The 26,967-nt window shown below is 36.0% G+C and overlaps 1 protein-coding gene across 1 annotated transcript in view; it reads left to right on the top strand.

Moving 5' to 3' along the window:
- CADM2 (cell adhesion molecule 2) overlaps positions 1 to 26,967 on the top strand; it is a gene marked incomplete at both ends in the record, with an annotated part of 624,831 nt that overhangs the window by 395,317 nt on the left and 202,547 nt on the right. The gene's annotated exons all lie outside the window — the stretch shown is intronic.

The raw sequence follows: 26,967 nt of genomic DNA on the forward strand, positions 1-26,967 counted from the left end.
AATAGGATGAAATAAATGTACATAATGGAGACCCTAATCCTGCTATTTGCCTTATTTGCATTATTTTCACAAAATTCTATTCAGTTACTGACATCAGTCAACACTTCTGTTGCTGCAGAATTTTTTATTGAGGGATAGATAAATCTGGGTATCATCTGCATAAAAATGACACATTGCAACATTATGGAAAAAAAATGAATATACAATCTCGTGGAAGTATATGGTTGTTGAAAGTGTGAATCAAATATGGAGCCTAGGGAAACTCCATAACTCATGGTAGTTTGAAAGAGCATTTATTTATGGTTACAAGCTTTCTCTTTTGAGACGTGTAGAAATGAAAACCTGTCAAATTTCACCTTTAATACAAGGTTATTACAGAAAGCTTATCAAGGCTGTGGTAGTAGCGTAGTATGAAGCCGACTGAAAATTACTGGGTATTCCACTGCTACTGAAATAAGAGTTTTCCCCCAGTGGTTTTATTCAAAAGAGTTTAACTTTCTAATGATAGAATTTTCTTATGTTACTTTTAAGTTATTGAAAGCTCCTTTGCAAATGATAAGCGATTGCAATTTTAGAGGGAAAACGGGGAAACTAATGAAGCCTTAATAACTATTTCTTTATTGACTCTTTCATATTTCCTTCCCTGTAGTTTAGTCACTGCTTTTAGTATATAACCTCTGAGGTCCAGTGCTTTTCTTTGCTGATTAAGTCATGTCCAATGGCTAACCCCGTGAGTTTCAAAGGTCTGAATTTCATTTTTAGGTCTGCCACAGTATTCTACTTTGATTTCTCTTGGCACTTAAGGCCAGACTTTTTTCTCATATTCAACAGTTCTGATGGGGAGGGAAGTGGTGATGAAGAATATAATTTGAAGCTTGTTGGTGAAGAGAGTGCATTGGAAAAAAAGTAGATTTGAAAATGCCCTTAGTAAGACAGTAGAAGTTCTTTGTAGGTCTGCACAAAACACTTTCTTCTTTTCTCAGTTCTGCTGTTAATAGTAACAGAAGAGCGGATATCTGAAATGAATTTAGGTAGGCAGTTGGTTTTGTTTGCTTAATGTTACTGCATTTCTCCTGTTCTTGTTCTGTTTTGGTGAAAAGCATATGACATTTTCAATGCTATTATTAGCCTTTGAATATATTTATTTTTATTCACTTAAATGCAAAAATTAATTTTAGATCAAGGTAATAGTTTATTTCAGTTTCAATTGTCCAGCAGATAATACCAAAATTAATAACACTAGGATCTCATAAAATGATAAATATCTATTTCAGTACATTATTTATAATATTTATTGAAAGAGATAAGGAAGAGAAAAAAATAGGGATCTGTGTTCTGAGTTGTTTTTGCTTGTTTGTTTTAAAGTTTTACAAAATGTGTTGTTTCTTTTTTCTTACAAAATCTGAGTCTCAGAGGAAGAAAGCTGAAATCATAATGACAGTAATAGTTCTTAACAAAGTTGCTGACTGCTCTTTACCCTTTCCATTCATACTTGTGAAATACTTGGCCCTAGCATCTGTAAGATCTTTCCAATATTGAGACAGCTGAGATTTTCACATAATATTGTATGTACACAGTCCAAATATTCACCATTATAATTCCAGCCAGAATCCTTCTATTATTCAAGGTCCCTAGGTACTAAGAAAACAGCCAAAATATGAATCAACTTTTCCTTTCTCAGACTGAGAAATGTTAGCAACACTGGAAATAGCAGTTATACAGTCCTGCGTGTCCTCTTTACTGCTTTTAAAACATTTTATTTCAGTATTTTTGCAAAACAGATATAAACAAAGCAGCTGTTTTGGTAGTGTAACATGCTCATTAAAATTGTAGGTCACTGTGGAATAAAGCAGTTCTGGCAAAACTGAAATAGCAGAGGAAAGTACAAAGCCTCTCTAAAAACAGATCGGTAAGGGAAGCTAATGCTGTTGACATGCCCTATTCATTCTGGAGACACCTACCCTGAGCCATGTCAGTCATTACTTGGCTAAATAGTTTAATAAACAGTTCAGAAGAATTTGGAATGGAGTAGGATAAAATCTGTTTCTGTTCTTGTGAAAGGCATCACAGTTATGGGAGAGACGTTGTAGGGAAGATGTTTCCTCTTGTTGTGAACTTTTTTATCACGGACTAAAGCATTTTTTCATCACTCTATAGTCTTCAAGTAGGGGATTCTTCCCTCCATTATTGTTAATACAAATTCCAATAGCTTTCTTTTTTTTTTATTTTTATTTTTATTTTTATTTTTTTTATTTGAATGTCCTTGTTTTGTTAAGTATTTGGAATGGACTGTCAGAAGAACATTATTAGGAGAGCTTACCATACTTGAATAGAACTCTGCTGAGAATTTATATGCTTTATTTGTTATCTAAATAAATTTACTGTTGTAAATGATATCAAGCATTGAGCCTTTATGGCTATCTGCAAAGAATTTTCATGGGCAGTGTGTTGTATTTCATTTGCAAGTGTTGTGAACATATGAGACACAGACACTTATTGTTATGTGCTGGTCCAGTGAAGTCAGTTTTCAGATTCTAGCTTGATAAAAAACCTTATTTTGAGTCTTGAATTTCTACTTAAGTTCAATGAAAGGGATGGAAGTAGTGAGTGCCCAGGGCCACTTCACCATATTTTTACATGCTTTGGAGTTGGCGGCTGCAGTTTCCTAATGTCTGACATTTCAGTATTGCTGTTGCTTTGAAGCAGGCTGTGAGCTGCTTTTTATCTCAAATATCTAAAATTTTCAACTTCCACTGAAAGAAAATTTGATAATATACCTAAGTGCTAGAGAAATTATGCATATATGTAGGTTACAGCAAGCCTATGGTCCTTGATTTTTACTTTGCTTTACACTGTTATAGATGCTTTGTAAAGCACAAAGTTTTTTTTCAGGCTTGTCTTTGTTCCAGGATACTTCTTTAACCAAAGGAAGTTGTGAGAGTGCTTTTAAACATGGCTTTTGTATGCTGTTTTTGTTTGCTTTTTATTTTTTCTTTTCTCCTCAAACGCTCTTCTTGGAAACATTAGGATTTACTAGCTCCGCTCTCAAAATCTCCTTCTTAAATCTCAGTATGAGATCAAATTTTTAATGAATTTGTTTTACTTTTGTGGTCATTGAAACATGGGTGTTTAAATGGCTGAGGTTCACTACTGTTGATGTCATTTGGTGATGTATACTAATACTAGCTTGGTAAGGTGGTTCAGGAATAGGAACAGAAGAAAGGAAGTTAAAATTTCAGTGTGTATCATTATTTTATAGAAGATCTCTGTAAATTTTTTTTCTGAGGAAGCTTTATTCCATGCATTGCTTTGGCATTCTTTCAAGGTCTGCAAACATGAAAATCTTCCCCATATAGGCTGCATAAAAGGAGAAAGTAGTGGAAAATTGGAATTTCCTTTTTGGGCACCTGACTGTATGAATTCAGGTCTAGAAGCTGAATATTGTAAAAATATTAAATAAATGAAAAAGAAAAAAAAAAAAAAAAAAAAAAAAACATGGCAAAGAGTTATAATGGCAATAACTCTGAATAGAAAATTTAGTAATAAGAAAGAAGCATTTTAAATGTTGGATCTCTCATCTGTTATATCAATATGCTGTTCATAGGCTCCCTGAAGAGCTAATAACAAACTAGAAGTCATCATTCCAATCATAACAACCTCCTAGGCTTATTATGTGGTTTTGTGAAATAGATTAAAATCATTAAAATGCTGTAACATGACAAAAGTCCTTCCAAAAGGAATTGATCATGAGAATTTAGATTTACAAAATATATACACCCAGCTTCCAGATGTCTATCATCTGCAGTCAGTTTGTGTCTGTACTTAATTTGCATTCAAAACTATTTGTTTTCATTTGTTTTGAGAAATAGTAATTATTGTATTTATTTGTCACTGATTTCTGAAAATGTGAAGTATGCCAGCTAATGCTTCCCAAATAGCAGCTATAATGAGTGTAGATTATCAATATCAGCCTCTGTGTTGATGTCCATTTACATTTTAGGAATCTACAAGTGTATAAAACTAATGATTTAATAATTCATCATTATTTTCAGATAATGTTATGTAAAGAAATGAATAGGCTTTCTTGCCATGCTTAGACTTCTCTTACAGAATTTAATTTTTCTGATGATTACCATAATGGACTGTCCATCCCATTCCAACAATAAATGTTCCCCGTGAGGCGGACTAATAAAATAAATGCTTTTTCCAGAGCAGACATTATAAAATTCCTCTGATCTTTGGCTTACTCTCTCTCAAAAGCGCAGGAGAAAAAGTGAGCATTATAGCACTGCTGAGAGATTACACGTTCAGTCTTCTAGTTTACCAGTTCTAAGAAGCAAGTTCTGAAGTCATGGAAATGCACTTTGCTAACATTTCTCTTCCATTTATATTCAGGCAGCTTCCATTCTTGCTAATATCATTATTTGCAAGGTAATGTGCTCTGCAGAGGTATTAATTAGCAGTTCCTCAGGTGTTGGTTCTGCGTCCTGTCTTATTCAATGTCTACATCAACAGCCTGGATGAAAGAACATAGTCCACCCTCAGCAAGTTTGCTGATGATACAAAGTTGAGAGGCATGGCTGACAACTTGAAGGCTGTGCTGCTATTCAGCAGACTGGACAGACTGGAGAGTTGGGCAAGGAGAAACCATATGAAGTTGAACAAGGTCCAAAATAGAGTCCAATCCAATAGAGTCTTGCACCCGGAGAGGAATAACCACATGCATCAGTACAGATTAGGGGCTGACCTGCTGGAGAGGAGCTCTGCAGAGAAGGATCTGGGTTTCCTGGTGGACAATAGGTTGGCCATGAGCCAGCAGAGTGCCCTTGTGGTCAAGAAGGCCAATGGTATCTTGGGGTGCATTAACAAAAACATGGCCAGCAGGTTGAGTGACTTTGGTGAGGTCATTTTTAGAATACCATGTTCAGTTCTGGCCTCCCCAGTTCAAGAAAGACAGGGATCTCCAGAAGAGATCTCTTGCAAAGATGATAAAGGGCCTGGAGTTTCTCTCATATGAGGAAAGGCTGAGTAATCTGGATTGGTCCATCCTGGGGAAAAGAAGACTGAGAGTGGATCTGATAAATGTTTATAAATATCTAAAGGGAGATGGGAGGCAAATGGATGAGGCCAGGCTCTTCTTTGTGGTATGTTGTGGCAGGATAAAGAGCAATGGCCTAAAACTTAAATTTAGAAAGTTTCTGATTGGCATGTGGAAGAGCTTCTTTATGTTAGGGATGATGGAGCACTGGAACAGGTTGCCCAGGGAGGTTGTGGACTCTCCTACTATGGACATATTCAAGACCTGGTTGGATGCCTAACTGTGTGGCCTACTGTAGGGTATCTGCTTTAGCATGGGAATTGGCTTGGTGATCTCTTGAGGTCCCTTCCAATCCCTGTGATTCTGTTATTCTGGGATCCACCTACCATGCCAGCATTTTTGTCTGGTCTGTCATTCCTGCTGGTTTTTTTCCCCCTACCTTATGGTATGATTCATTGGTTTTTTTCTGATACCATGAGTACAGCTTAGTAATCTTCTGCTATTGTTACTTTTTCAATATTCAGCTACCATCTTGATTTGTGTCAGTCATTTGTGTTAGTTGTCAACTGTTTTAATAACTTTACCTCTTTAAAAATAGATTCTAGTGCTTCTGTGAAGAGCAATATATTATTTCCCATGACAATTTCTTAAAATCAGGTGTCATATCAGAGATTTTTTTTCTGTAAACCTGTCAATCTTAAATGAAGCACGTTACATGTTTTCCAAAATACATGAATATATGATTGACTTTTTTTGAGGTACAGTACTCTTGCCATTTGTCTGCTTTTTGAAAGCAAACTGTGTAAGGTATTCAGGCGCGTAGGTAGCTATATGAGATGGTCGTGATCAAGTCTAATTCCTTGTTACAGCCATTAAAGTCTAATTCTTTGTTACAGCCATTATATTTCCTCATCCATTACGTGCATGTTTCTGAAAATATTTTTCTCTCTAGCTAATTCTAGTATTAGGAAAACTGAACCCTCCCCATGTAAGGCACACTTTTCTAATTTCTAGAAGCATCTTCTTCACATAACATTTTCATGTGGCAAGGTTATCCTGTGTTTTAAATTGAACACCATCTTCCTCTTTTTTTTTTTTTACCTTCTTTAGTAGTACAAAATAAACTAAAATGCTTTCTCTTTCTTTATATTTGGTAGTCAGACAGATATTTTTTTCTCTTTTTTTTTTTTTTTTTTTTTTTTTTCTTTTTTCTTTTTTTTTCTGGTATGGCCTTTTCCAGTGTGTTGCAGTGTGAATTGACAGTCCTTGAATGAGATGAGCAGAATGGTGTACAGTGTTTTACTAGACGTTCAGCCTGGCTTTTTATTAAACTACAACTATTAGAAATACTTTGATTATTTTTTCTTGTAATTGCTTTTTTTGAAGCTTCTTTGTATTGGTTATCAATAATTACTCTAGTAGTTCATATCCAGTGATAAATTGGTAGATTTGCCCTCTTCCTGCTCAGTTCTCGGCTGATGAGATTCTGGAGTATAGCTAAAGTTTTGATTATTAATTGAATTTATCCTTGAGCGCATTACTTTTTCTCTCCTCATTTCTATTACATCAGTCCTAAAGATTATCCATTACTTTCTGTGAGAAGTACCAATGTTCTTCTTTGTGAATGATAACTTTGAAGATTTTGACATTGTCTTACTGATGCTGTCATGTCTGTTAATACTAGTACAAGTGGTATAAAAATGAAATAGTGAAGACTAATTAATGACTTCCTCCAAGACTCTTCTTCCTTTCAGTTCCTGACATCTTCTTCCATAAGCATTTCATGTTTCCCTACGTTTCCCATGATGGTATCTATCTTCTGCCTAATTTACATGCTGAGTGTGTGATCTTATTCTAATACACTTAAGTAAAGATAAAGCTACTAAGCATTTATTATCTGCCCGTAATCAGATTGACCTTGACTGACTGTGTTTGTTAACTTCATATTAATTTGCTGACCTTGGTTGACTATGCCAGTTTTTCTGATCATTTCTTTCATCTCTTCCAAGCCATTTCCAGGGAGCAAATTGGCTCATCTTGGCCAATCTATACAAGATGACTAGATGGTAGATTTATTAGGTAGGGATTGTTAGTCAGGACAATTGTTATTTAGCAGGTGTAGTGTTGTATAGTGGTGATTTTAAAGAAATCAAGTGGTGGTGGTAAAATAGCAAGCAGTGGCATTGGAAAAAGTGCAAATTGTATCTAAACTACTATAAATTATAAATATACTTCATATATAATGTTTTCCTGATTGATGATTTCAGGTATCCTTCACAGAATATGAATATAATATTTTATAAATATTATAAATATTATTTATATTTATAATATTTATAAATATTATAAATATGCAGAATTATTTATTTTATATATATATAAAAAATATTTATTTTATAAATATTATAAATATGCAGAAAAATATATATTTTTCTGCAGACCATTTTTCATTCACTTTGCAGCTTGCATGTTACTTTATTGGTATGCTAAGTATATATTCACATTCTTGTGCTATGTATCCAGCACTACTAGATACCAGAGTGGTATGGTCATCTCTAAAGGACTTTCTTGCACATCTCCTGGTCTATGCAATTTTTTGCATCTGATTCAAAGAGTGTCATATGTAGATTTTCCATCACATTGCATCCTGCTTTACACGTATTGCTAATTCTGTTCCAGAATTTGTTACCTCTATGCTTGTTATTCACATTCTAGTTTATCAGTGCATCAGAAATGGCCTTTACTCATTGTATATATATACTACATATTTTTTTCTGTTTGTTTGGGGTTGTTTTTTTGTTTGTTTTCAACATATAAATCTTTCCCTTGAGGTTCAGGCATGCTTCTTGTTAAAGTTTCTCAGTGGCAAGTGAAAGCCAGGGAATTATTTGAAAATGTGCAATATCTCCCACAACCAGGCTCATTGCTCCTGTACTGGCACAACTTCTTACCCTGTCTGCAACTTGTAGTAGTATAATGTGGAGCTGAATACCTCTTACAGTGACAAGGAGTGATTAATGTCATACTTTTCAGATCACTCCACTTATCAAAATACAGTCCTGCGGGTAAAAGGATATATTCACTTGAAACAAATTTTGGTGGTTATGGAACAAATCTGTGAAAAGACAAAATATAAAGCAGTATTGAGATGCGTAATATTACACACACGTGTGTCTATTCACTGCTTCACACAGGTTTTAACACAGGTTTTATTCCTGCTTATATTGTCTTTAAGGGGTCTTTCCTATGCTTGGGGCAGGAAAAAAAAAGAGAGGAAAAAAAAAAAAAAAAAAAAAAAAAAGGTAGGAGTAAAAGCTGTGTGATTTCAAGCCAGAATGCCAAACTCTTGAGTTTCTTGCATTTTTGGTTTTTCTTTCTGATAAAAATTATTTCCTGTGATTTACTGCTGAAATGGTAATTAGCATTGCTGAGGTAAGTGGGAATATCCTTCCTTCCATCTCTGGAAGTCTATTGATATTTGCACTTCAGACTTCACTTAAAAAAATGATGAAACTTTTATTTTAACTTCCTCCCTCCCTCTCTCCCTCCCTCCCTCCCTCCCTCCCTCCCTCCCTTTCTCTTTTTCTCTCTTTCTTTCTCTTTTTCTCTCTTTTCTTTTGTGTTAAATACAGTAACCACGGGTTGAAACTGGGAATAAAGAGCCTTGCTTTGACAACATCCTGATCAACATCGCTGCTGGGACATCTCTTTAGTGTCCTATTAGTAAGAGATCTTGCCATTGTTAGCACCACATCTTTTCTGAGAGGTATCTCACTGAGAGGCATATCAGTAAAATTTGTAATCACTCTGACTTTTAGCATTGTCAAAGCAATCAGTCTACTGCACAACCAAATCTAGTTCTAAGAAACTGGAAAAATTCTAGCTGCCAGCTTCTTCAAATTCATTTTGACCCAAACAAATATTTTCTGCCTTCCCATTTTTCCATATAGTCACTAGTAGGACCCAGCTAACTGTATTAGGTTTCATTAAAAACCTATGCTTTTGAAGTATTCCAATCATTGCTGCTATTCAATCTTGCTTCTCTTCCTTCTGTAACAAGTCAGTTGTCTAAAGCTCCTGTACTTTGCTGTCCATATCCCTTGCATCAATATGCAAATATTTTGCTTGATTCTTATTGGCTCCCTATTTGGATTGGGTGCATCTTTTCACTGGGATGTTTTGTATAGACAAGTGTCCTTCCTATCTAGCTTTAGGATTGTTTTTCTCACCCGTTTAGACTGCTACGGTGATAAATCTGAATTTACAGTGGTGCCCTTATGTACTTACTACCTTCTTTCTAAGTACTAAACCAACATTTGGAGATTACACAAATACTCACAATCATCTTTCTTAATTTCTTAGTTTGAAAAGCATCCTGTTGAGCAGTTCAGCCCGAATAATAGAAAACTGTTTTGAGGCAGTCTCTCCTTTGAGAAGGAGTTGGCTTTTTAGTGAAAGCATTCCAATTTTATATTTTCTTAAAGTTCTATTCCTCAAGCAATTTACTGCAGTTGGTTGTCTTTGTTATATTCCTTTCTTTTCTTCTTTACTTCCTTTATGAAAAACAGTAAGAATTATGACCCAGATTTCTCAATCATTGCTGGTCTTATTTATTTATTTCTCATCATACTTTTTTGTTGTATTAACAGTGTGCTAATTTCTGCTAACGATGTGTAAACATCGAAGTGCTTGAAGACTAAACATAGAAAGAGTAAGAAAACAGTCTGTGGATTATATAGGGACACATTACTAATTCCTTATGAAGTAATGCAAAAATGCTATTGTGTTACAAACAAAAGCATGGAGTTCATGTGTTTCTGATAAAATTGTCCAGATTTTGAAAGCTATTTTATTGACAAAAATATATGGGTCAGTATTTTGACTTACTTCTCTGTATGAATATGTATTTATGAATTACCTTTCCTTGCAAATAGGATTTCATCTCTCAGATGATAGAGGAATTAAACCAAAGATTAGTCTGTCTGAAAAGGATCATCCTGTTGCCAATCATTTGTATATTAGTCATGTTAGAATGTCAATATTACCAGTGTGATTTCATTTATTAATTCATTTATTAGTACAGTTGTATAGAGTAGTTCCATATTTTCTTTAGATTCCCAAAGGGAAAAAAGCTTTGTGGTTGAATGAGTGTCCAAACAGGAATTTTTACATCTTGTGTGGCATGCAGCGATTGGTGCAGCCTTCTGCCTTCTCTCATTTTATCCAGTGCCAGTGAGAAGTAATGCCATGTAACTGAACAGTGTACTCAGTGGAGAGGAAGTGAACGCAGTAGCAATGGGCAAACATCTTCTGGTCAGCTCTTCTTGTGTCCCAAACTTCTAAAGTCAGACAGTTCAGCCCGGAGAGCATACCTATATGGCACGTGGACAATAATATCCTTCTAAAGATCTTTGTTATTACAGCAAGCTGCATGAACTATGTGTTAAGATGTATAACGTGTTCTAGTTGCAAAGTCTGTGGATTTCAATGAAAATCTGGGTTGCTGAGTCAGGTGCTGTTTACTTAACAGTAGTGCAAGAATAAGGCAGAGTTACAAAATAGGTATTGATCATTGTATGACATTGCAGATTGGATAAATTGTATCTTGAGTGGATTGGGGTAGGGTGGTGGAGATGAAGGCAGCAGCATTCCTGAGAGACACTTGTTATAGAACTGACAAAGGTGGCAGAGATTTAAGGTTTGATTTTTTTAGAAGAACTGAAGTTTCACAGAAAGGAATGCAGAGAGGTTTGACTATTAGCACAATAAATTTTTGAAAAGTGATTTTTTTTTTTTGTAATGGGGAATGTTGACTGTTACATGTTAGAATATATTTGGTGAATTTGGAAAAGCTGTATCTTTTTCTTCGTTTTTTAGTTCTATAGGGGGACATTCAACAAATTTTCAAATGCTTTATTATTACTCGATGGAAAGTACTATAAATTGGAAAAGTTGTTTATCTCTGGTAAAAACGTTATTACTACAGCAACTAAAATCAAGTTACATGTGAAAAGAGGTTTTAGCTATGACAGGCTGCCTTTAATATATTCGTCAGTGTTTGCGTTAACAGTATTTCTGTTTTTCCATCCTCAGCTCTAAACTTTTTCAGCAAGAGGAAATTGCTAAATTCTGTACAGAAATTCTGTAATGCAATGCTGTTTTTGTCCAATCTGTGCAAGAACTTAATTTGAAGAAGGTGCACAGCTGTCTCCTGTGGAGAAGTAAAGCATCAGGTTTAGAACCAGATCCTGTAAACATTTCCCTGTGCTTAAAATTGACATTTATGTGCTTAAAATTGAGCCTGTAATTCTCCTGAAGTCAGTGAGTCAACCCATGTGTTTAAACTTGAGAGTAAATTCAATATAAGTGTCTGAAATATCTTAATTATCATACCATGTTTATTAGAAATAAATGGCTCCCTTGACATTGGGTTAACTTTTGTGCTGGTACATCTGCCAGTGTCTTTGTGTGTTCAGGTTGTAGGCTTTCTTGCATGTTGCAGATGTTTATGAATGTGTCTTTACCCAAAAAAATGGAATGGGGAGAGCAGGACATAAGACAAGATTGATTGGTTTTTGTTTTTTGTTTTTTGTTTTTTTTTTTTTGTTTGTTTGTTTTTTAGTAAAACCAGACAAATAATTAGAAAATACAGAATGATTTTGAAATGCTTTGTAATTAGCTTAGTGCCTTAGCATTAGATTATGAACTAAGCTTCAAAAAGTGGTCTGAATTGATGAGAATTCATGCAAGATTATCTGAAGTTATTTGATAAAGAGTTATTTGGTATAAAGAAGCCTTGTGATCAGAAAATATGCTTTCCAAATAACCATGCAATGAAAGAGTTTATTGTGAAGATGTTTGTTTTTTCTTTTTTTCTCTTCCCCACACTTCCCCTCTCCTTTGCTTACTAAAGAGAATCAGGTCATGCATTTGTATATATTACAGTACTTGATCAGACAGCAATAGCAGAAATCACTGGTTCTTTCCTCCCTTCAATGACCTCAAATGTTTTCCCTTGTTAGTCCAAGGTTGCAACATCTATTTATTGCAACAAACACTTGTGCCTCATAAAATTGTTTTATTGCAGTTTCTTGTCAGAATTGGTGTTGTTTAATGATGATTCTAATCACTGTCATGTAGCAGGCAGTGTTATATCCTGGTTGGAAGATATTGCCCTTCCTGAGAAATTGGCACTTTAATTAAGTACTCAAAACATTATTCTAAATTGTGCTTTTTTTTTTGTCACTTTCTGTTCTTAGTTGGTCTCCCTTGTGCTAAATGAACTTATTAAAATGTCTCTCAGGTGTCTCTTTTTTTTTTTTTTTTTTTTTTTTTTCCCTCCTGGTTTTATCCCAGTATTTTTTGTCACAGTTGGAGGCTTCTTGTTCAATTTAGTAGCTAGTCATTTAACTGATGTTCTTCGTATGTCTTATAATTTCTCTAGTTTGATGTTCCTTTTTTTCATTTCTCACATTCAGTCTTCAGGAAAAAAAATATGTTGTGTCTTCCTGTTTTCTATGAAGCATGTAGAATTGTTACATAATTTTTTTCTCTCCCTCTTCTCTTGCTGCTCTGTCTCTCTCCCCCTACACCATTTTTTAAATTTACTTTCTATTCTGAAAAGAGTAAAATTTGTACCATGTGTAAAAATTTGTAAATCCTTAAACATTTTAAAATGTGTGTTCTCTGTTGAGATATTTTTATGTTAGCTTTTGTTTTTGTTGTCCAAAAGAATGGATACCAAGGGGGGGGAAATAGGATAATACAAGTAATTAAAAAGTCATTATAACAATTATTATAGCAGCAACCAGATTACTATTTGTTTAATATGTGTAACTATTGATTTTATTTTAATATGTGTGATCATTAATATAATGTGGAAAGTATTAACAATAAGGATGAATGAGAGCAGATATCTTGGAGCTTTTGAAAAAATAATAAATGCCCAACATCCTTTTTTTAGTCTGTTTTTAAGTTAGTACGTTCTGATAAGTGTCCAGTCAGTCACTAGATCTAAAGAAAGACTATTTTGAAAGTATTTACATTTTTATTTAAAGATACTTAGAAAGGTCCTGAGATAGAAGAAAGTGAAATCACCATGGAATAGAGCTCACAGATGGGTAGATCTAATGGATGCTAGAGTCATGGCTTCAAATACCTCTCTCCTTTCTGTCTGATTGTTATCATATTTGCAATCAAAGCTGAATGTAAAATGCAGAATCTTTCCCTGTATTAATATATCAGGTAAGAAAATACTAAAAAGTTATCATACAAATTGATAGCATGAAGCCCACTATTCTTGGGTGTCAGCTCAATGTATCAACTCTAGACTGGAAAAAAAAAAAAAAAAAAAAAAAAAAAAAAAAAAAGCCCTAAAATCAGGGACTTCACAAGCTTTTTTGCCCCACTAAAGTTCCAGTGTTTGAAACCCCAAAAGTCTGACTACAGGAGATTGCTTACAGGCTGAGCCAGCTGAAACCCTGTAACTGCTTGGCCAAGAGAGTACTGAAGCCCCACATCTCATTGACCAAAAAACTTCATGCTGGTTTGGAGTGCTTTTTTCTTGAATCTTATTTCACAGGTCTTTGGAAGGTGAGAAAAGAGCTGAGCTTGCTGCAATCAAAGCTGGCAAGAGATTTTGTTTTATCAAAGCAGAGCTCTTGAACGCTTCCTCAGTACCATGCTTGACAGGGGTAATTGAAATTCCAGTGTGGTCTTTGCATCTGCTGGGCTAATGTCAAAGCATGTTTGAGAGGCTGCTGGCTTCATTCCTTTAGCTACCAGGGGTGGTGTGAAGGTATGGATGTCCAGGAAGACTAGTAGCTTAGCACTGCAGCATAAAATAAATCAAATTAAGAGAGAATTTGGAAGGCATTTTAAAGACTTTAATGCATTTTCATTTGTAGGATCCTAACAATATAGACAACAAGCTTATTCTAGGTAATCAGTTCATTACTACTGGAAAAAAAGAGGATGTTTTTCAGTCCCTCCTCTGTAATCTGGTCAAAGCCTGGTGCCACTGTTCTACTTCTCTGCATTGGAATTGAGAGTTGAAAGCTGTTACAAAAAAAAACAAAGCAATACAGCAAGAAAGTTTGGTATACTTTCTTTGAGAGTGAAGTGAGATGGAAAGGGTTTGGGGGAGTGAGAAGGGTGTAAAATAAGAACCAAAAAATAAACAGCAGAGGATTTTGAATTAAATGTGCTTACACATATTTTACATACCTATTGAACTGAACCATTTTTCTATCGCTCAGTTTTTCCTGGAAGCATTTCTAACTTCTGTACTGATTTGAATTTCACAGTTTCACCTGGTAGGTCTTCCCCCATCTTCCCAATAGGCCCTAACATTTTCCTTTTCAGTGTTGTTCTGTCACTTCTGTCATTCAAGTACTAAGGCCTTGTGGCTATAAAGGTCTCTGTAATAGTACTTGCTGGGCTGTTCAAGGCAAATTATCTTGCTACACATTGCTTCCCTATTTCTCTCTGCTTTGTTCCCTTGAGTGTGTGATGTTAGCTTCTATTAGAAACAAATTGTGTATCCTGGGGAAGCATAATAGAAAAACATAGAACGCCAGTCAATCTGTAAAATACAAAGACATGCTTAAAATGGCAGATGGGGACTCAGGGAGAAGGTGGGTTTCTTAGAAGAGGAACACTGTGAAGTAGAAGTGAGAGATCTTAGCTGGTGTCAAAAGGATGCCAAAAGTAGAAAGACAAGGCTTTTACAGCCAGCATAACTTATGATTGGAATAAGCCATTTAGTCTTTAAACCCACTGAGCTTTGTATTTCACCCATTGCTATTCACTTACCTGCAGTATAGTAATGTATTCATTATTCTTTGCATTGCTGTTGAATGCATTGCAATGTGAAGTCAGAATATAGCGTTCAAGTTTGCTAAAGTGCTGGGTTTGCTTTTTCTCTAAAGTAGTGTGAAAGGAAACTGATTAGCTGATTATTTTTCTTCTGTTGCAGAATTCTGTAGGCTGGCCTTGAAAATACAGATATTGCCTTGTACACCTTTGCATCCATTCTCAGAATGCTGCCCTCTTGAGAGAGGTTTGGACAACCTCAGGAAGTCTAGAAAATTGATCTAAAACAGAAACTGTAGAGAAGTAGCACCATAAATGTATTTTATTTCCCATTGATTTCAATTTTCTATCAAACAGTAATGATCACGGTGTTTTCTAGTGGGGTTTAACATCTATTTTTTGAAGAATAAAGAACAAAAATGACATACAGATTCTAGAAGATATGCCATTTAGCTATGTCAAAGAATGTATCAGGGACTTTAATGACCTAGTTTCCTGGTGAATCTCTAGGCCATTGCTTAAGTTAGGAGCATAGGGAAAATGCATTTCATCTTCAAAGACTTCGAGGTTTATAACTTTCTTAACGGGGAAAAAAAGAATCCTCCCTGCTGAAATGAGACAGATAAAGTTGCAGCCCAAGATGGATAGTTTTCCCTGAAGATTTGAAAATTAAACCACCTGCTTTAAGTGAGAAGTTTGAAAAAAATGCAGTGTGCTGCCAAAAGAGAGATGAAGGAAATTATATATTTTTACCTCAGTGTGGATCTGAATAAATAAAAAAGACTTTGGATTCTGCAAATAACACATGTGCTAAAAAATATTTTAGTTTGAGTAAAAACCAGGTTAGGTATTTTGGGGGAAGACTGCACTCTTTAGTAGCACTTCATATATCCTTGTAATACTATTTTAAGAGAACTTGCTGCCTGTGAGTATGTTTCCCTAGGTATTTTTACCTAAATCTCATAGCTTGCCTAGAGATTTCTATCATTCTGTTTAGGAAAATGGTAAACTATTCATAGTCACGTGTGTCCTATCCACTTATGTATCAGGTAAATAAGCAGGCTCAAAATTACTGCAATATCTTTATTGATGACCTGGATGAGGGCATTGAGTGCACCCTCAGTGAGTTTGCAGATGACACCAAATTGGCTGGAAGTTTTGATCTGCCTGGGGGTAATGAAGCCCTACAGAGGGATCTGGACAGGATGGATAGCTGGCCTGAAGCCAATGGGATGAGGTTCAACTAGGCTGAATGCCAGGTCCTGCACTTTGGCCACAACAACCCCAGGCAACACTGCAGGCTTGGGGCAGAATGGCTGGAAGATTGTGTAGAGGAAACAGACCTGGGGGTATTGATTGATGCTCAGCTGAACATGAGCCAGCAGTGTGCCCGGGTGGCCAAGAAGGCCAATGGCATCCTGGCTTGCATCAGAAAGTGTGGCCAGCAGGAACAGGGAAATAATTGTCCCCCTGTACTGAGCTCTGGTGAGGCCGCACCTCAAGTATTGTGTTTTGAGCAAGAAAGAACCTTGGAGCAGGTTCAAAGAAGGGCTACAAAGCTGGTGAGGGATCTGGGCTTATGAGGAGCAGCTGAAGGAGCTGGGATTGTTCAGCCTGGAGAAGAGGAGGCTCAGGGGAGACTTTATTGCTCTCTATAACTACCTGAAGGGAGGTTGTAGTGAGCTGGGGGTCAGTCTCTTCTCTTGTGTAACTGGTGATAGGACTAGAGGGAATGGCTTGAAGCTGCGCCAGGGGAGATTTAGGCTGGACATTAGGAAATACTACTCTGAAAGAGTGGTCAGGTAGTGGAATAGGCTGCCCAGAGAGGTTGTGGAATCATCGACCCTGGAGGTGTTCAAGGAACATTTGGATTTTGTGTTGAGGGACATGGTTCAGTGAGTATTAATGGTGATAGATGAATGGCTGGACTGGATGATCTTGTAGGTCTTTTCCATCCTTGGTGATTCTGTGATTCTATGACTGAATAGGTAGGGGAGTTTAGATAATCATTTGATCCCACTCTTTTGGAACAAGCTCAATGGCAACTGCTTTTTCCTTTGCGGGTTTCTCCACAGTCTTCTGCTGTCATCTTGTCATGCTATCTACACAGAAGAAAAGCCTGCAGTTTTTCTTCTGCTTTAGTTTCAGTTCTGCCTTTTAAAAATTCCTGTATACACCAACTTGTGGAGTTCAAAAGAAATACTGACTTAGGTCTGGAATTGGAAGTAGCATAGCCACAGCATAGCTGTGTTTCAAAATCATCTGACATTTGATAGAAATGTAACAGGTGGCTCCTGGATATCAGTACCTTGGCATTTATCTGGAGGGAGAGGTGATGAATTGAGCCTCACTGGACCGTATAGGCATTCTCCACACTTTACTAGTACTTTAAATTCTCCCAAGTCTTGAATAAAAATGAACCTGTTCTGAAACATCCTTGTTCGGGGAGAAGAAAAAGCTTTTCTGAAAATTAACTGCTCATGAGGGAGGAAATTCTCAAAATTGATATGCTGGTTATATTTTCAAGTGCCAGTCCTGTTTGTGGAATTTAGTGCATCACTCAATAATTTTATCCAACTGTGTCACTGAAAAAGGAAGATGTTCAAAAAAGAAAAAGAAAAAAGAGGAGGGAAAAAAAAGGAGGTGAGGAAAACAATAATTTTGTCTGACACTTTTCAATACAACCATTGTTATGTTGATATCAGTTCTTCACGAAACATTCAACCTATGAACAAAAGGGAGAAGATAATATTTTTTCTCCTATTGACTGGCTCCCAACACTCATGTACAAGAACCCTAGCACCTTAGCGTAGCTGTCGTATTGGAGCTTTCTGCATAATTCATCATAAAAGAACACGAGGCATTCAGCAGTCAGTTCTCATTCAAAGATGTTCTGCATTACTAGCAGCTCTAGTAAATATGCCTGCTCCATACATAATTTATGGTTTTCAACAGAGGTAGTTTTATGCTTCATAATAGGCTAGCTTTGATCCCTTAAAATTTGTTTGTAAAACTTGAAAGTTGGGTACAAAACAAAGACTTTAAAATCTTTCTTGCATTTCTTATTTCAACAGTCTTCATTTTCACATCCCATTAACGACATTGAAATTGATTCTGACCCACTTTTGGGGAAATTAGCCTTCCTATAATGGATTTTGCGTGTAAGACTTTTTATCAGCCAATTCCCTCCACACCCAACTTGAAGTAGACTGAAAATTGGTTTTGAAACCTTAGAAACCTTAGTGTAGACTATTTTATATTTCTACTTAAAGAATTTGTGTTGTTTTTCTTTTTTCCTGACCTGCAGGAGGAAAATGTGGGTAGACTTTGTATCTCTCTTCTAATGCTGAGATGCAATTAGACATCATGTCTATCATAGATGAATATATGAGAACTCCTGGAAAAGTGTAGGTTTTGTTTTGTGGGAAAGTTTCCCTTTAAAATAATCCAAGTTAGACAAAATCAATTGCATCTTTAAAATTCAGTAAGATATCAAAATAAGAAAATCAGTCAAAAAGGTTTCAGTTTGCTGAAACTTTAGAGATTTCTTCAATGACTTGTCTTTAGTTTGTTTAACATACCTTATGCAGCACATGAATTTAAACGTCAAATATAAAAAGCAGTATTTTAAGAGCTAAACTGCATCTCCAAATTAAAATTAAATTCCTTTTTAGTGTTTCAAATACCGTAAAATTATTTTTTTCTGAACAGAATTTTGCCACCAGACTCGAGGCACTTCTCTGAAATGTTTCAGTGCTGACCTATTAGCAGTTTCTGATAGAGTTTGTTCTTTCACCCTTCTCCCTGTTCATCCATTTTTCTCTTAAATGTTTTGTTTTATTATTCCATTTCCAATTGTCACTATACCTCAGCCTATTGCCATTTTTTTTTTTTTTTTTTTTTTTTAAAGCCTTGTTCAAACCCAAGCTGTTTCAGGAAGAAATTTTAGAACTGACTAGTAATTTTCAGTGAATACTAAGATTTGCCCTTTGGAAATAGGTCTCATGTATGTGTCAAGTTAGGCATATTAAAGACCCATTAAAATTGCTCTATGTTAGTCAGGCATTTTGTCATAGTCTTGTCTCTGTCTTCCCTGTGTTCCAGTTATCTGCAAGCAATTCTACACAAAGCAGAGATTTAAATAGTCTGTCTGCAGTCCAACTCACTGCTCCACCTTTTTTGCCTGCTCTATCAGCTTTCTGACTCTCACTGCATCAATTTATTCAGTATTGAGTAATTCTGGTCTTTCCTACATTTCTGCTGTTTTGTTTGAATGTTCTAAATGTTAGCCTAAATCACCATTTGCATGTTATTTTTATTCTTATTTATGTAATGTACTTTTTTTTTGCTTCGGAGATTGTGTCTTCATGCTTACGAGAAATCTATAGAATCTATAGTCTTGGATGTTTTTTAATAGCTGTCAAAGCCTACATATATACCATAAATGCAAAATGATAAAAATGGCTCTTTTGCCGTCTGTTTGACTTGTGATCTGTAGATGATTATATACCAGCAAAGCCTTTTTTGGCTTGTTGTGAAACTTGTTTAGAGGATAGATGCAGTTTTCCTATCTCATTATTACTAGCACAGCCACACTGGTCAGCTGTATGAGAGGTAGAAAAATAATCTTCTAATTTTTACCTCCAATTTATATTTTAATACTTTTAGTACTGGTTATCACATGCAAACTTATTTAGGAGGAACTACAACAGAACAAATTTTATTTTCATGGTTAACTTCCTTGACTGCCGGAGGTAGCAGATGTTACTTGAAACACTGAGAAGATCCTTAGCTTCCCAGTGTACCTCTTTCAACATAGTTCTTAAGTTGCTGTCATCTCTTTCATTAGATGTCTATAATTTCTGTAGCAAAAGTTTCATCAAACCTATGGTTTTTTTTGTTTTGTTTTGTTTTTTCAGTAGTAAGTGTATCAGCCTTTGTTTGAGGTGTGCAAATTCTCCTGCTGTTTTCTAGGCACTGATGTTCCCATGAGCTTCCATTAAGCTTCACTCAGCTCAGAGCAGCACAGCAGCTTGGCCTTCACTGAAGTCCAGGCCATACATCTCACCTCAGAGCCAGGACGTGTCTGGGAGCTGTGGTTCTGACCGCAAGAGCCCCAAACAGACCTGCTCTTCCCATGCAGCCCAGGCAGTAACTGTGTGTGTGCATGACATGTTCACAGGCAGTGTACCAAGCTTTTTCAGAAGCCTTGTGTCTGCTCTGCGTGAACAGAGCAGCTGATGGCACAGGCACATGGGGCTTTCTGCAAGTGCCAGCTTTGCTGTACAGTTTGTTCCAGTTTTCTGGAACAGAACTTCCCATCTACAAACAAATGTGGTTCTGCTTTGGGGCAGAGGGAGGTTGCTGGTTTTGTTGATTTTCTTCGGATGTTGTCCTTCTGTATATGAGGCCTGAAGCAACTGTGTCTACGGCAGCAGTAGCTGTAGCAGTGAGTGAGTTTTGTCTATCACAGTATCAGTTCTCAAATACAGATGGGGAACAGAGCTTCTCCTGCTATCATAACAGCAGCTTAAAGGATTTGGTGTGGCTTTTCAAACAAATAAGTCAGAATGCAGCAGTGATGAAACACCATTTTCATTCAAGTTTTCACCTCTGTGTGAAGAAGCAAGCAGGGTTACTACCTTGTGTTATCCTGTGACAAGTCTATTCTTTTTTGGCTGTGTTTTCCTTTCTATTGAAGCTACAGCTCTTGGAATTACTGGATGACTTTTCCATCATAGTCGCTGTATGAATAATTGGAAATATTTATGCAAATCCAAAATCAGACAACTGACTTTTTATTTTTTTCTATTCTTTTTGTGTTTTATTAGAGCAGATTCCTTTATTTTAAACATTTAACTGACGTAATATTTGGATGGAGCTGTTTTGCCTTCTGTAAAATGTAGGCAAATAAAAAGAAACTTGTCCTTATTTGCCTGTGGAGGTCTGTATTAGCTATACATAAGTGTTTGTCTGATTCTTACTTTTACATTTTTTTTTCCCTTGTAGCTACAAAGCAAAGCCATTAAAAGCTGTTGTTACAGAAGACATCTGAGGACCTGTTTATAGTTCCAAAAAGGAAAGTTTCTATGCTTGGGGAATGAGATGTGCAGCTACAGCAAATTTAATCTTTCAAAATAATTGCCAAGAAGCAGTGTAAAGGAGTCAGAGTCTTTTAGTGGAATAAAAGCTGTGTCAGTGGCTTGTTTGGACATCATAACAGTTCTAGTTTTGTTCAAAACACAAGGCAGAATTTTATTTTAGTGAGTCAGCTGGTTATTCTTGCTCTATTAAAGACATAAACTTCCTTTGTGAACAGTTATTGTTAGTTGCTTCTCCGAATTTAGTGTAATACTAAGTGAGAGAACTCTCAGGCTCAGTATTCAGTCATCTTCTACAATCTCATCACATTGTTCTTCATTGCACATTTGCTGTATGTTGTCTACATATAAGTTTCTCTTGCATGTGGGAACGTGGTTTGGTACTGGTTTTCTCTCCTTTAGGTTGGTGTAATAGTTCTTCTCAGATTTTGTCTGTCCACCACCTCAGTTCACCTAGTGATTCTGCTCAAGGGTTGCCAGCCAGCTTAAGAAAGTTTAAATTGGATCGTTTCGTAGATCTAGTCCAAGGTCAGACTGTTCAAGAATCACACAGGGCGTATTAACCAGAGCTTGGAAACGGATATGAGCATATCGAGAAAAGAAGCAGAGATCTTCCAGAAACTGCTATCCATGAAATAGCAAGGTAAACTCGTAGCCTGATGATCTGCCATGTAAAGATGTTTGGTAAAAGACTTCAAGGCAGATGCTTTTTTAATGGCAGAAATTATAAATGGAAGAATATCTAAATTAGATGAGTTGATTTAATTATGGATCAAATTAATTGAATAAACCAAATCTTTTTTTAATTTTCTTGATTTTTCTTTTTCTTAGGATTTAATTATTTAATGTGCTAGATTTGTCCTGCCTTTTGTCTGGCTTGTATTGACTCTAGTTGGCTAATAAGTCCATTTTAAGCAGTAGATGTTCTTGGAGAACTGAAGAATGGAAAGTCCAATGAATGCAGTAGGAAAGATTTATATGCGCGTGTAAAGGACTAATTCTGCGTTGCACAGGAGAACTCACTAACCCTTATTACAGAGTGAATAATGCTGAAGATTTCTCTTTCTTTCTCTATCATTCTTACTTCTGATTACTAGAGTTGTGCAGAAGGAACATCATCCCAAAGTGAGTAAAACTGCACTTGTAACATCAAAAGATACAATCCTATAGAAAAGGTAGTTTTTTAAGTGTTTATCTTCTTGCTATATTTTCTTGAAATGCGGATACATAACTGTTGAACTTGAGACAGTTTAGAAAAAGCTGTAGATCAATGTCTAACAGGATGGTGGTCTCTACCTGACAGCTACCTGGCCCGGAGGAAAGACATGGTATACAGTGGTGATGGAATTCAGTTTACTCATGACATTTAGTTGATATGATTTTGTATGTCATTCTGTGAAAGATCAGGAATATCAGTAAAGCTGAAAAATATACTGCAAATGACAGTATAGTGTGGAGGTGGTTATGCCTTCTCTTAGTCAGAAATGGAGAAACAGCATAAATGAGTTTTTGTAGAGCTTGGTAGAGTAGCAATTAGCTACTGCCAGCAGTCTGTTCTGAAGGGAATGCACTGAGCAAGCAATTTTGCATAGGCTGAAAAAAAATCTAAGTGTGACAGAGGCTTTGAGACAGAGTATTGACCGAGAAAAGTTTTGAATCTTGGCAAAGTCACCTTTTCTGTTGTTTCATGTGTTCTGTGCCCTGGGAAATAGAACTTTGTCCTCTCTTTTCAGATTGGTAGGTTTTCATCACAGAAAATCCCCACTCTGTCATCAGCTTCCCTTCCCAGATGAAACAACTTCCAAGTCTTTACGTGCCTAGCCTAAATGCTTAGGATCAAAACCAGCTACTCCATAATGGCTGCAGTCAAGGGGCCTGTCTGTGCAGCACACACTTAGATATGTAGGTATAAAATGTGCAGTAATTATGTTAATAAAACATGTAGTGTACTGTGTGCTTGCTTATTTGCTTTGGCAGTATGAACAAATGCATGCATGGTTCTGAGAATACAGTAGTCTTGATATCTAGTACAAAGAAACTCTGTAAAGAAGAGTTTCCCTCTGAGATTCCTCTCATGCAGAGTCTTTCAGGCTGACATTCTAGGTGCCACATGGTTGAAAGCCAAGAAAGAGATGCTTTTAGCAAAAAGAAGGAGGAAGAGTTGGATATAAACAGGCAACAAGATCTAGAAATATGCATGTTTTGTTTCTTTGCTGTTTTAGGTTAAAAAATGAACCAAAAACAACAAAACCAAAGACCAGCTAGAAAAAATTGACTTACTCTGATATAGAAGACATGATTCTCTATAGGTCTCTCTTACTGGAGACCTAATCCCAAGAGTCAATTGGATGTGTTTTAAAAACTTATTTTAAATATAGTGCTTACCATGTATTACTCCACCTTGAAACAAACACATTTACATACATATATTATGTATTGCTTATTCATTTCTTCAACTCTGAGAAGCACTCTACTATCCAGAAAAAAAGTCAGGTTGTTTCAATCTGTGCAGCAGATGTTTTTTGTTGTTTCCTCCTCCCCTCTCCTGCTCTGCAAATATGCAAATATGGTCTTTGACATTTGTATTTCTCTAATAAGAGTATGTGTCTGTTTAGGCTTGTTGTGGCAACTGATGAGCTTTAAAAAAAAAAAAAATCTAGGCTGAAGCTGATAAGATAATTTCTTCAATTTTATGATTTTCGTCTTGCATGCAATGAACTCATGCACTAAAATGAAGATTTTCTCTTTTTTCCCCTTTCTCTGGAGTATGGGCAAGTCCATACATACATAATCTTCAAAAATGAAATTGTAGTATATTTTAAGGCATTTCAATTCATACTTGTTCTGTTTTCCTTTTTTTCTTACAGCTAAAACCCATAAACACTCAATACTAATGTAGTTAACAAACATTCAGTAGAATCAACTGCAAGAAGAGTCACATAAATGTTGCATTCAATTGTGCAGCTCACAAATTTCCAGGCTGCTAAACTGACAGTTCTGCAATAATAGATAGAATTTAAGAATTCTGCTTTTCTTTGCTTTTCCTAATTACGTAGCGGCATTTCTGTTAGTTTTTCAATTGTTTCATCCTCTCAGGTGATTAAGGAAATAGCACACCTGTGGTTGCCCCATATGATCCTTTTATGACTATTGCTGCTGCTTTCACACTCAAAGGGAGGATTCCTTATTTTCACTTGCTAAATCATTTTTCTCCTTCCAGACTCTCACTGCAGTATTGCATAATCAACTTTGAGTCTTGTTTTCATTTAAATGAATGTATATATATTTAGATGTGTATATATGGCTCTAGTTCATGTAATAACTGTGTGGACATGTCATCTTAGGTACTAACACCCATACTATCTAGATTAAAATTTACTCCAGAGATGTTTGTCATTCAGCAAGCAAACCTCCAGCTGAACTGCACTTTTATCCTGGCTTGTGTTCACTCGACAGCCACTTTTCTTGCTTCCTTTTTAAATATGTGTACATTGGCACTCTTTCTCTTTGGTCATGAGAAAAAAAAATGTGATCTAATGCCAACAAAAATCATTGTTTAAAACTATTATGTAAAATGCAGGAATCATAGAATCATAGAATGGCTTGGGTTGGAAGGGACCCCAAGAATCATCAAGTTCCAACCCCACTGCTACAGGCAGGGCCACCAACCTCCACATATAATACTAGACTAGGCTGCCCAGGGCCCCATCCAACGTGGTTTTAAACACCTCCAGGGACAGAGCATCCACAACCTCTCTGGGCAGCAAATCATTTCTCTCTCTGTAAAGAATTTCCCCAACATCCAATCTAAATCTTCTCTCTTTGAGCTTAAAACTATTCCCCTTTGCCCTTCCACTGTCTATCCTTGGAAAAAGTTGATTCTCCTCCTTCTTATAATCCCCTTTTAAATACTTAAAGGCTGCAACGAGGTTGAGGCTTTTTATTCAAAGACCACTGGAAATCACAGATCCTATGTTGAATTCTTGAAAATGAAAAGGATCCAAAGGTCACAACAGATTAAGAAATAGATCCTAGAATACACACTTCAGAGACAAAAACATTATTCCTTGCATCTAGAGTGAAAAGGAGGTCAAGTGATAAAAAAATAAATAAGATGTTTTGTGTAGCTATTTTTGAAGGCAGCTGGAGAATTCACACGTCATTTCCACTTAATGAAACTTAATGAAAAATTGGCATTCTTTTTGTGCCTAAATTGCCTTAGTATTTCTTGAGATATTCTTTGCAGTCTACAGGGGGTACAGTGCTGAATGCAGATTGCCCTGCCATTGAGCCACTTGTAAATTTGTATTGGCAAAAACAAGTGCATAATATTTGAATGTGTTTTTTCTGGAAGTCAAGGGGTATCTTTAAAAATAAACAATAACAAATAAACAAGAAAACAAATTATTGTTTGACTGTATATGAGGAGTGTGGCATTTGTAAATAAACCTCTTAGAGGTAACCAGAAAAATATTACTATCAGTATACAGCACACTGCATAGCAAAGCTAGTGCAGCTTTTTCCTGTCTTTTTTTTACTACATGGCACACGTCCAGCTATCTGCCATACTAATATTTGCTCTTGGGAGGAGATGAAGAAAAAAGGGTCCATAAGGTTTCCATTGGCCTAGACAACTGAAACATCTGCTAGATTCATGAGCAGCTTGCTGGCCCAAACCAGCAGGGAGATTTGTTGCAGATCAGTGCTGCCATATCAATAGATATTTCGTAGACCATAGGGAAGAAAAGAAAAAGTCAGAATAGTAAGTGATTTATTTCAAAGTGCACCAAAGTCTTGCGTAGTTTTATATAAAATGATACCTAAATTGCACAAAATTGGAGTCATATCTACAACTGATCAGCATACGAGACTCATTATGGAGCAGATACTTGAAAGAGTAACAAGATGTAATCCTAATCTTCTAACGTCTCCTAATAGAAGGAAATCACATGGTTCCCAGATGAAATTTAAGGAAAATCAGTCACTTGAGAAAAGTTTCTCTTCACTCAAAATCTTGCGCTGCAAGAAGCCTAATTCCATCTTTATGAAATACAAATCATGGTGTTGGAAGGGAATCAGCCATTCACCATGAGAATACACAAGAGAGAAAAAGGCTAAATATTGAAATAGCAATGATGAAGGACAAAGGAAAATATACATCCTCTCCTCATGCAATTTGCCTTTCATCTCTGTAACTCTAGTCATCTAGCCAGCGTTCTAGTACCTTCAGATGAAGTGTGTCATAATTAATTTTGTAGGTCTTTTTTTGTTTTGTTTTGTTGTTTTGTTTTTGTTTTTTGTGGTACACAAACTCAAAAGTAACTCTCAGGAGGGAATTTCTGGTGTTAACTTAATGTCTGAACTGAGAAACGAAAAAAAAAAAGTATATACTAAGTTTTGAAACTGTTGTTTCATTGTCTGAGCTGTATGTCAGAGGTCTAGTCCCTGCTACAAAGAGAGTGAAAGAGCAGAGACGTAAATATTGACATGGTGGGTAAAAACACCTGGTGAGAAAAACTCCATAAATACACAAATGATTATAATAGGAAAACTTCTGATTATTCTGATTATTCAGGCAATACTGATTATCCAGTCTTTTTTTTTTTTTTTTTTTCCTGTGAAAATTGGAACTGTTTTTCCACTGAAAGTTCCAACTTGGCTGGGATGCTTCTATGTAGTCATCAACAGAAAGTTGTTAATGTCAAAATCACGTGAAGGTACTGTATTTCCCACCTTTAAGACGGTACTGCCTCTTATCCTCCCTCTTTTTCCTAATAAATTATGCAGTATATAGGCTTGTTGTTAAGGGAATTTAATTTGGAAGTTAAATTTGGCCATATTAAATTGGTAGAACTTAAGTATCTGAATTCTTGGTATTGATCACCGTTTACTTCTAGAATACTTTAATATTTACAAATACAGAGTATTTCAAGGAAAAAGAATCCTGTAATCGGGTTATCAAAACAGCTAATTAAAACATTGCATTTAGCATCTCTGATCAAAATCAGTTTTTTC

This window comes from Tetrao urogallus, assembly GCF_951394365.1.
Source record: "Tetrao urogallus genome assembly, chromosome: 1".
Taxonomy (NCBI): domain Eukaryota; kingdom Metazoa; phylum Chordata; class Aves; order Galliformes; family Phasianidae; genus Tetrao; species Tetrao urogallus.